This window comes from Arachis duranensis, chromosome 1, assembly GCF_000817695.3.
Source record: "Arachis duranensis cultivar V14167 chromosome 1, aradu.V14167.gnm2.J7QH, whole genome shotgun sequence".
Taxonomy (NCBI): Eukaryota; Viridiplantae; Streptophyta; class Magnoliopsida; order Fabales; family Fabaceae; genus Arachis; species Arachis duranensis.
This window is the reverse complement of record NC_029772.3, coordinates 5,998,744-6,011,800: the sequence shown is the minus strand read 5'-3', so window position 1 is coordinate 6,011,800 and position 13,057 is coordinate 5,998,744.

The following is a 13,057-nucleotide window of genomic DNA, read 5'->3' as shown; positions in this document are numbered from 1 at the left end:
AGATGATATCATCAGCCACTAGGGACAGGCATTCATCATATGCATATTATGTGAATTGTTTGAGATTGCCTATTTGATTGCATATTACTTGCTATTTGTCTAAATGCCTTACTTGTTCCTAATTGTATATTTCTTGTCTGATATAACTGTGTTTGCTTTATTATACTCCTGCTGGTGGTTGGGAGGATTGAAGGAATTGGAAAGGGAAGCATTAGTTAGGCTGAAGAATCTTTAGTCAGATGCCCTTTATGGTTTAGCTTGTTTATAAGCGTTGATATTATCTGGAGGAAGTTCTAGGATTGCCTTTGGCTTTCCTCCATTATTATGTATTATATATGAGGAAGCTGTTACCATGCTGGGGACCTCTGGTTCTCACCCATGCGGATTTTGTGGTTTTCAGATGCAGGACGTGATGTTTCCCGTTAAGGCATGCTGGAGACTTCTATAATTGCGAAGATCCTTGTTCTCGGGGCTATGTTTTGGTTTATATGTTTTGCTTAGATACTTTTATCTCCATTAAATAATACAAACTATGATGACTCCTCTTATGGGAGATTTTGGAGAATATGTTTCTGTATTTGTGTCCCTTTGGGTTTTCTTTGGGGTTTTCCTTATTATATCATATGTATATATTGTTATGCTCGGATCGGTTATCTTCGCAGCCGGATCTTGAGTCTTGATATTCCTGTTTTTGACACTCCTTTGTATATATATAATCACGCGTTGGTTATTCTTGTTCGTTACGTTATCGATCGGAGTGTTACGCCTTCGAGTTGCGGTTTTTGTTACCCCTTTTTTCTACAAAGGCTCCTAGTTATAATCAATTATTCATACTACTATACGTACTAAATTTTTATTTTAGAGGTCGTAATACCTTGCCATCTCTGAATTATGACTTAAGCATAAGACTGTGTATGGTAGGGTGTTACATAAGTCACTCAATATCAACTTCTATTAATCAAAAGAAAATCAATGAACACTGAACGAAACCAAATAAATTCAGTTAGTTTCAACTATACAAATAATCTAAACCTTGGAAGATTGTAGGAAAATCAACTTTAATTAGAAGACACATCCATTATAGACACATCAAAAAAATCACTCAGTTAATTGGACTACAACTACAACTTTTATCCAGAACTCTAAAAAATACTCTTAGTTATAGGGATAACAACTATCTATTTTTCTTCCAAAACGGCACAACATTTACTTCATAGACTATCTAAATGCTTCAAGTTTAAGTTGACCACATTCAAACCCAATTTTAATCCAGAAAGGAAAAAACAAACAAACTTATAACCCTGTTTTTATCCTACAGTTACGAATTGTCTAAATAAAAAAATTAATAACGCATACAGGAACTCTTTAGCAAAGCACAATGAACCGATAATCATAGAAGATTCAGTTCAATTCATATAATTTAACTTCTAACATTACATAAAAATAACATCCACAAATTCAAAAATGCATCTTATATGAATACCTAATCCTAGTATATGAACCCTAAACAGATCAGCCACATCCTCTGAGCACTGAAACCATGAATTACTACTAACTTATTAGAGCAGTGATGCCGACGGAGGAGGAAGAGTTTGCACGACGTATCTTGGAGCCAGTACTGGTTGCGGCGCGGACTAGGGCTGGTCAGGTAGAAGAGATGATGTGGGATGGTGATGCTTCCGCGGGACATGGAGAAGCCCGACACAGCGTGCGTGGAGGCAGAGCACGCGGAGGCTCCGTTGGCTGGTCCAGTGGAGAAGGGATGCATCTTCAACGGAGCTACAACGGTGATATGTAGCAGTAGTGGGGGCGCTGCTTTGATCTCTCGAGGACCCGCGATTACTCATCGAAGGAAGCACCGGCAGCGTTGACTAGGGTTGACGCCGGCGATGAAAATGGGCATGAAGAAGAAGGTTGGATGGGGCTGCCATCGGGTTCTGAAAGAGGTGTTTCTGAACGATTAAAATTAGGACTAGTTAGGTTTATTATAGGTAATTGGGGTGAATTAGGTTTACTATGGGTAATTGGGAATATGGCTTTTCTAATAAAATGGGTTTAAGAGTCCAACCCAATGAAAGGTGGCAGGAGTTGAGTGGATTCTCTGTTGGTTATTTAGCGGAATTGTTAATATAATGATGTATATAATGTATTCTTGTAACAAATTAATGATTAATAAAGACTCTTGAATAGAATTCAAATTTTTGACAAAATAGTCTTTAACTTCTTAAATTTGGAAGATATTGTGGATAAAAAAAATAACAGTTAATAACATCTATATAATACTAAATTTTTACATTTGGATATATTTTTTAGACAAATAAGTAAATCATATTTCTCACTATAAAAAGTTTAAATAATTATATATATTAATTTTATAACTATCAAAGATTTTATTAGTTTGACAAACATCGAGTAAACTATCCAGCAATACTAAATGCATATACCGAATTAATTTATTTATGATTAGAATTATATATATATATTAACACTCAAAACTTTTAATCTTTTATTTTCAAAATTAATTTTTTATTATTCTTTAGGTAAAAACTCAGGTGAAGTCGACTTCACGTGAAGTTAATATCTGAGAGTCGTTAAATTAAAATTTAGTCAAATCAATCAAATTATCTAACGGCTCTCAAGTATCAACTTCACGTAAAGTCGGCTGGACATGAGTTTCTACCTATTCTTTACCGATATGTACTCTCCTGTGCTGGTGGTACGCCGAGTGGTTGGTATAGGTTCGGTAGCAATAACTGTCCTCACCTTCAAACCAAACCAAACACAAAAAGGTGATTGAGATGCTCTTAGAATCATAAAAATATACATAAAAAATATGCATAAAACTTATGTATATAATATTCTTTAGTTTCTATTTAGAGGTGTAATTAGGTTGGATTGGTTTGAATTTAAACCAAAAAAAAAATACTAGAATTAATTAAAGTGTAATAATTAGGTCGGCTTAAATCGAGTTAAATTTTATTTTTAGCTAACTTATATTCGAATCGATCCGATCATTTAACCAAAATAGAGTTTGATCAGTTTGGATAATCAAATACTCAATTGAAATAATAAAATAAATAAATAAAAAATTATAAAAATAATGATAAAAAATGAAGAAATATTTAATAAAAATTACAAATTATTACTACATATTAACACTGCTCTAGTATGACATATCAATATTATAACATTTTATTATTATTTTTGTAAGACATCTTATTAATTATTTATTTTTTTTAATTTGACGATAGAACTAAATTAAAATTAAATAAATTTTTTAGATTTAATTAAGACATTTTAAATTTTAAAAATTAACTAATTTAATATTTTTCCCTAATTAATAAGCATATAGAAACAAACAAAGCATAATGATTTTAGTGGGGTTTAGCTTTCACTTTCGAATCTGACTAATGTGTCTAAACACAAAGGGCCACCCATGGCCACGTACACAACTTACACAAACATATAAATCCTAATTAAAATATATTACAATCAAAAAGAGAAATAATTTTTAAACTCACATTTTATAATGTGGGGTTGTATTCTTAAAATACATGATAAACTACTGCTAATAAAAAATTTTAAATATTTTTATTTAATAAAACAATATATACTTATCTTATTTAATTTTTATTAATTATCGTTATAATTTTCAAAGACTAACTAATAAACTGAACCCTAATTAAATCATTAATATTTAAAAAACAATAAAAAAATTAATTAAAAGAGTACAAAATTATCTTATTTAATTTTTATTAATTACCATTATAATTAATAACTATTAAATAAAACAAATTTGGACTGATATTTTTATTTTTTTAACATTTTCGATAATCATCAACATCGTATCCCATTAAATTATCTCAGTAATTAAACACTATTAGTATTATTGAATAATCCTTGTGCATGTACTTAATTAATTATTTTTTCTTTGGCTAGCAAGCACACATCTTTTTACGACTTACACCAGTGCATACTATGTACCTACCTAAGTGTAATTTAATCTATTTAATCACTTGTCGACTAAATAATTAAAGAACTAATAGGGCTTGTTAAATATGGTTAATTCATGATTAGATTCTCCTTTTGGTTTGTGTAAGGTATTTAATGCCCTGCCGACTTGTACGGATGAGTGCGGTGATTGAAAATTTTGAGTGGGTCACTTTGCAGTTTCTGTACTTTTTATTTCGATCACAATCATGCATGTCAAATATTTTATTCAATAAATTTATTAAAGGTGTTTGTTGAGACTATTTTTTTTATATATATACAAAAAATATTGGTATTTTTGTTAAAAATAAAATTATTTAGGTAATTACAGATTGGTGAATTTTGTAAGTGAGAAGTTAATATCTGGAGGGTATGTTGTAGTATGTGAGGAAGTGCATTGAATACGTGGCAATATTTTAGCTAATACGTGGAGACCTATTGCAATACGTGAAGAACGTGTTGAATATTTTCACAATACAGTAATACACTTTAAATATTAATATTCAATTAAAATATCATCGCTTTCATATTAAAAATAATTTTTGACTTGCTGAAAATATTATAAATATTTTTTAGTGAAAATATAAATTTAACATACAATAAATATTATGATGCCTAAAACATTGTATCGTCTAACTTACTAAAAAAAGATAAATAGATAATATTTAATAAATTTTAAATATTTTACTTTTATTTTATATATTTTATTTTTCACTTATAAAAATAAGTTAGACACCACAATAAAAGATACCATAAAATTCACCTTAATATATAATTTTTAAATTTTTTTTATGGATTAAATATGTTATCGTAAGAACTATTTTTTTATTTTTTAATCAAATCTTTTAAAATACCTTTTACAATTTTTAATAAAAAGACTATATTAACAAAGATAATTACATTAATAAAATAAATCAAAACGTTAAGTGTTTGTCCACCTTATTTACATGTTAATCGTAGTATATAATGTGAAAATATCCAACACGCTTTAGCAGCAAAATTTATGAAACTCACCTACTAAATCGTAGTAGACAAATCGGTTTTAATGAAAGCCTAAAACGTAACTAAAGGCCACGATTTAGTATGAATTTATTAGTCCAAAAATCCAAAAACCGAATTAGCTTGGAGGCGAACATCATTACCTTCACACTTTCCACAATTATATATACAAAGGACCAAGGCTAATACGAAACAAATCCCACGATTTAGCTGGAAAGATATATAGGTTTATTCTGTTCTCTTAATTTTATTAAATTTTTAATTAAATTATTATATATTTTTTATACTAGAAGAAACCTAATTATAAAATTAAAAAAAATCATATATATAAAGATAAAAAATATATATAAAGATCTAGAGTAAAATAATTAAACCATAATAAAAATCATATGAAGGCATGGCAAAGAATTGAAGAAGACAACCACAACCACAACCACGAGAGAAAGAGCAAGGGTGTCCATGAGAAAATAGAGAAGAAAACAACGTGATGGATTATGCAGATCAATTGGTTAGATGATATTCCGCACGTGATAAGATTCATAAATGAAGAGGTTAGTCAAATATTTTCTTTTTTCATTTTTTTTTTACATTTCATTAGGTTCATAGAACAAATTAGATTATAATATATCTGTTGATAATGATGTTCTAATTTAGGACCGGGAGTTTATGTTAGATTATTAACAGAGTATATATGATTAGTTGTGAATATAACTTAGGTTGAGAGATATAAAGTTGTTATCAATATAAATTGTGTGAATGAAACGTGTGAAATTACTTTAAACATACTAGTGTGAATGAGGTATTATATGTTTGTAACTGATTTATTTCTTTTAGTTTTGTTGCAAGGTTGTATAATTTTATAAAATATTTGATTAAACTTATTGAATATTTTGTAGGTCTACATGTTCTAAATATAAAAATTTTATTTTTTTCTGTCAATGACTCAATTGTATTTCTTATTTGAGAAGGAAACAAAAATATGTCTTTACATGATTACATCATTCTTTACATTCAAACGACTGGATTAACCATGTTGCTATGCTTAATATAACTACATCCTAGTAGTGCATTATGTTAGGAAATTATTTAATTTTTTAATTTATTTGTAGAAAATATATATATTAATTATAAGGAAAATTTTATGTTGTTTATCAATTGTTGTTTAATTTTTGTCTAACTTATCTTTTATGGTAAGTTTTGAATTTTTAAAAATAATTTATTTTTATATTTTTAAATTAAATATTAATTTTTAATTCTTTTAGTAAATAGGCATTATTTTTTAGGTACTATAGCATTCACCTAATTATAATCACAAATTACACTATTTCAAATTAAATTATTTATATAGTAGTAATCTCATTTATTATTATAAATGCTAAATTAAATAAGTCATAATTACTTTTGATTTGGAATTAAATGAGAATAAAACCAGATATTATCTTTTAAACTTTAGATAATTATCTTTTGGAATTGAGATATTATTTTTATTTGGACTTTAGGGTTTAATGTGTGACATGCTCCAATATAAATAGTGCCTTTAGGATTTCGGTCTCCAATATACCAAAGCCACCTCAGCAATTCTTTTCCCATCAGAGAAGTTGCAATTCAACCGCTTAGGAATACAAAAGGCTTTTGGTTGAGGAAGATCCAAAGAACCATAAGATCCAGACTCTTCCAATCATGATTTATGTTTATGAATTCAAGTATGCTTCCGCATTCAACTATTTTATTTCTTAATGATTTAACATGGATAATCTTTGGGTTAAGAAATTCTGAAAAAATTCCAACACATTAGTTTAATTTTTGCTATTAATTTAACATTGAAAAAGTTGTTAAATTATAAGAAAGGAAGTAGAAAGGATTGGGAAGGTGAATACAAGAGAGGGAGTGCGGTGCGGTGGTCGCTAGCTACGTGAATCACGAGGGAAAGGGTGCTACTGTGGTCATGCAGAGGAGGAAACAGCGCATGCAGAGAGTGCGTTGCGGTGACGGGGATTAGTTGTTGAGGGCACGGGCGCTGCGTAAAGGATCATCGAAGTGGAGGCCACAGTGGTACAAATGCGGGCTTGGCCTTGGATATGCGAGTCACGAGCGACGAAGATGCGACAGGCGAACGGCGTGGGTGCGAGTGACGCAGATTAGCCGGCGGTGTGACGGGAGAGTACCGACGTGCGCGGCACACTGTAGAGCTGGGGATGCGGAGGTTTGCGTAATGGGAGCCAGGACACTTCCAAAGCTACGATGAAAAAGAATGAAGACGTTTATGAAGAGGTTACTGTTTTCCTAATCCTTATATTTTAAATTCTATTTAATGCTAATTATTTAATTTTTTTAATTTAAATTAATAATTAATTATTGTTGGCAAATCTTGGTAGATTCTAACTTGGTTACGAATACTTTTTCTTTAAAATAATAGCACAATATAATGAATAATGCTTATTATTTCACTTATATGTGTTTATTGAAATTTAAATTCTATCAATATTTTTCTGCGATACTTACAATATATAATTAATATACTCAATTAATTATATCTTAATCAAAGTTTGTCATCATCAAAGTTGTTACATATTTTTGGAACTCAACAATTATTTTTTGAATTACGTTACATATATACCCAAATTAGTAACGAATATAAAATAAATGTTAGAATATAAATATACATTAAAAATAAATTAAATCACACATGTACTTTTACACAAATATATTATTGTCTCTAGACTTAAAAAATATATCCCATGCTTATCTCTAACATTCAAGCTAGTTTTGTCCTTGACAGAATCAGTCCGAATATTATTCTTGGGGTACAGGAGGTTGTTCACACTATGTGTAATAGTAATCAAGAGAAAGGAATCATCACCAAAAAGATTGACCTGAAAAAGCCTATGACAGATTAAATTAAAATTTTATGGTGGATACCTTGAAAGATGTTAGTATTCCAAAAGAGATCATCAATATTATTACCTACTGCATATCCACCCCTACTATGAACCTCCTTTGGAATTGTTCACCGTCTGAGGCCTTCTCTCCTACAAGGAAAATAAGACAAGGAGATCCCCTCTCACCTTATCTCTATGTCCTTTATATCGAGCGTTTATCTCACCTTATTAATAAACTTGTTATTGATAAGAAATTGGAACCAATAACTATTTCTAAAATTGGGCCTAAAATATCTCATCTTTGTTTTACAGATGATCTAATTCTTTTTGCTAGAGCTACTAATGAACAAGTGCAAATGATCAAAAATACCTTACATACGTTTTGCGAAAGTTCAGGACAAAGAATCAGTTTCAACAAATCTTGTATTTTCTTCTCAAAAAATGTCAATCACAATGTTAGACAACATTTAAGTTAAGAAATTAGGGTGACACTCACGGCAAATTTAGGAAAGTATTTAAGAGTACCCTTAATACATGAGAAGTGTAATTAACAACATTTCTAATTCATCTTTGACTATATGCAAGCCAAGCTTTCTAGCTGGAATAAAAAATTTCTATCCCTTGTGGGGAGATGCACCCTTATCCAATCGGTGCTATCAACCATACCTAGCTATTGCATGCAAACTATGAAGATTCCTATGGCAGTTTGTGCAAAAATGAACAAAATCTGTAAAAGTTTTCTTTGGAGAAGTAGCGATGAAGAAAGAAAGGTTCTCCTCCTAAATTGAGAGAAAATCTGCAAATCGAAAGAGGAAGGTGGTCTTAGAATACGAAAAGTACAGGAGACAAATCAATTATTTCTTATGAAGTTAGCATGGGGTTAATCCATAAAAGAGATGTCTTATGAGTTTAGGTGATGAAAGCAAAATATGGTGGAGGAGACAACATCAGTTTGAAAGTCCACAAGAAGGCCAGCAACTCAAATGCCTAAATTGGAATAACTAAGGTTTGGGAGGAATTCCAAAAAAACCTTATTTCAAGGATAGGCGATGGAAAGAGCATCTCTTTTTTAGGCGATCATTGGATCCCAAGAGTTCGGAAGCTTAGGGATCTATCCACATGTAACCTTGACGAGACAAAATTCGGAGAAAAGGTGAGTGACTATGTTAATATCCAGAGCGATTGGAATTGGGCTAAGCTTAGCCAGATCCTGGCTGAGGACATTTTAGAACATATAAGAATTTTAAAATCCTTCAACCTAGACATTGGTGCAGATACAGTGAAATGGCTATCAGCAGCAGATGACAATTTTTTTATTAAATAAGCTTATGAAATGTATTTTACAAAAAAAAAACAATCATTTACATAAATTACTCGGTGTTTAAAAGCCTTTAGTTGACTCCTCACACACAGGCACGGACTCATACATAGTAACGGGGGCACTTGTCTTCACTCCCATTTCATTTTTTAAAACCAATATATAGCCATCATTTTAAATTTGAAATGATCCCATTACAAATAAATTACAAATAAATTAACCCAATTTTTAAAAGCCCCAAACCCACTTTTGTCTTTCTATTATTTTGATTATTAATTAACCTAATTACATTTAGTCTTCTTCTATTCTCAAATCTCATCCATCACTTATTTATTCTCTTAAATTATCTTCTTAATTAGTTTCATATTTTCAATCTTCTTTTTGTATTCCTTGTCTAGTGGTCACCTTCTTTTCATCAAAATGTAAATTTTAAATTCTCTATTTTGTTTTATATAGCTCTCTATGACTATGTATCTTTCAATTTTATTATTTCTCTTTTTTATATTTTCAATTATAAATTTTAATTCAAACAATTATAGTTTGGGTATTAATCTATTTTTTTATTCTCTTCAAGAATTTATATATTTTATTTTATTCTCAATTTAGTGAGAGCTCAGGACAAAAAATTAGTCTGAATAAATCTTGCGTCTTCTTCTCAAAGAACGTGAACCACAATATCAAAAATCAACTGAGTCAAGAGCTAGAAATCGCACTTACAGCTAACTTGGGGAAATACCTAGGTATTCCACTCATCCATGAAAGATGCAATCAACATCACTTTCAATTTATCCTCGATCGCATGCAGGCTAAGCTCGCGTCTTAGAAAAGAAGATCCTTATCTCTAGCAGGAAGGTGCACGTTGATTCAATCGGTGTTGTCAACTATTCTAAGTTACTATATGCAAACTATGAAGATTCCTATGGCAGTTTGCAACCGCATTGACAAAATTTGTAGAGACTTCCTCTGGGGCAACAGTGAACGAAGAGGGAAAAAGAATTCACCTTATAAACTAGGATAAAGTGTGCAGAACTAAGGAAAATTGTGGGTTATGAATTCGAAAAGTGCAGGAAACAAATAATCTTTGGGGTCTAATTCATAACCGAGATGCTCTATGGGTTCAAGTAATGAGGACGAAATATGGGTGTGGAGAGGAGACTATTCCCAAAATCTGCCTCAAAAGCAGCAACTTAAATGCTTGGAGTGAAATTGCAAGAGTTTGAGAGAACTTTTAACAGAACTTAATTTAGCGAATAAGAGATGGTAAAAAGATATCCTTTTGGAAGGATCCCCAGGGATACACAGGTTAGAAGAGGTTGCTCTAAATAATCCTAATGAGGAATAACTACGACAGAGGATTGCAGACTATGCTACTAGCTAAGGGGAATGGAACTGGGAGGCAATTCGAAGTGTGCTACCAGAAGAAATCATATATCATATTCGAATAATTAAAGCATTCACTGATTGGATCGGGAGGGACACAGCAGGGTGGATATATACGCCTAATGCAGTATTCACTATAAAATCAGCCTATGAGTTCTACTACAACAACAACGAAGAAACGGATTTCTCATACAAACAGTTGTGGAAAATTAAACTACCTTAGAGGTTAAAAGTGTTTACCTGGTTACTCAGCCATGAGGTGCTTCTGACAAATTCAAATAGAAAGACAATAGACCTTACCGAAAATGACAGATGCCCGAGGTGTCACAGAGAGGAGGAGACCTTGCTCCACATATTACGAGATTGTCCTTTTGCTTGTAGTATTTGGAAGAGAATGATAAATAGAGATTATCAGAATATTTTCTTTAACCAAAACTTTAAGGAATGGTTAAGAACAAACATGAATTAAATCTCTCATATGTAAAATGGGACTTCTTGGACCATCCACTTTGTTACAACCTGCAATACTCTATGGAGATACAGGAATGAGCTTATATTTGATAATCAGAACATATAAAATAATTAACTTTGTCATTTAATCACTAGATTATCAGAGAATTATGTCTCAGCCTTTGATAATACAGAGAGTTCAATTAATAATATGAGACTTACGAAGGAGATTCAAGTTGGGTGGACACCTCCAGAAGAATGGTGGGTCAAGCTGAACGTCAACGGTTCTGTGTACCAACCAGAAAACAGAGGAGCTTGTGGTGGTGTGCTTAGAGACTTGAACGGAGAGTTCATTGCAGGATTTTGCATGAATATAAGCTGCTGCAGCATAACAACGGCAGAACTTTGGGGGATGTATCTTGGGATCAAGCTTGCAGTTGAGATGGGTATCCCCAATCTGGAAGTGGAATCGAACTCTCACTGCACTATCACCATTGTTGGGGCGCTTTCAGTCGAAGCTCACGCGAACTCGTCTCTGGCTCGTTCGATCAAGGAGCTTGAAACCAGGTTGAAAAAAAGTAAAAATCAGCCATGTCTATAGAGAATCAAACTTTTGTGTTAATTCAATGGCGAAGCTCGGACACACAATGGAAGAGGGAATCACCATTTTTAGGCATCCCCCGTCATTGTTGATGTTGCACCTTCTAACAGATATTAGGGGAGTTAAATTCCGAAGAGTAGTTGTTGTTTAGCCTTCTGTTTTGTCGTTGGGCCTATGGCCCTTTCATTATAAAAAAAATTATTTATTTATTTATTTTTTGTTCTATTTTATTATATGTAATTATGTTGCATATAAGTTTTTAAAGTGAATTGATCAATTTACTAATTTAGGATATATATTTTTTTATTTTTAAAAATAGTAAAGAAAAAATATTTTAAAAGAAAGCTACCACTAGAATATGAAACTTTTACTAAAAAAAAGTTCTTAAAAGTTAATATAAAAAGTTTGGTAGTTGATCCTAGACAACAATCCAAAATTTTAAATTATGATTTAAATAATAGAGATAAAATGTACACTTTTATATTTTTAAATTTAAATTAATATATATTTTAATAGTAATATATATTATTTTTGTGCCCAACATAAATTTTTTTGATCCGTCACTGTTCACACATAAAGCTTTGTTAACCAACAATAAAAAAGGTTTAATTACTCTATTAGTCTCTATAGTTTTGCGAAATTTTCAATTAGATTTCTATACTTTTTTTTTAATTTGGTTCTGCACTAAATTTTTTCTCAATTGACTCTGTACATTTTTTTTTTATTTAAATCTTTGCATTAATATATTTTTTAGTTGAATTTTTATACAATTAAGTCAATTATTATCAAAAAAGATCTAATTAAAAAAATTAATATAANCGGTCTAAGATGCTGGAGAGAGGCAGAGACTTTGTTTGATATACGTGCTTTTTTTTTTATATAATCATATTAGCTTATATGCAGGGACGGAGGCTAGCGTTGGAAAAGAGGCAATAACCCCTCAAACTGAAAATTTTAAGGTATAAAGATTATTAATTTTTATATTAGTTTTTTATTTTAATTTTTTAAATTATATTTTTATATTAGTCCTTTCTTAAAATTGATTTTAGTTCCGTCCCTCGTTTATATATATAATTAATGAATATTTATATGATAAATATCTCAAATAACTTATTACATAATGAATGATGAGTTATTAATAATGGTTTTTTTTTTTACCGAAATGCTATTGTTTTAAAAATTATTTATTAAATTGTCATTTTTTTTTTTTTTATCACAGTGGCAACTTTTTTTTTCATTTTTCGACTGAGTTTTATTGCACACTGATAATATCAGCATACGGATTTATACCTATTTAAAAATTCTACATGGAGTAGAATTCATACAGGGACTTGAGATATAACGAACAGTTTGATTATCATCATACCAAGCTGTTTTTTATTATATTTAACACTTTTTAAATATATTATATAACCATATATTATATTTTTTAATTAAATA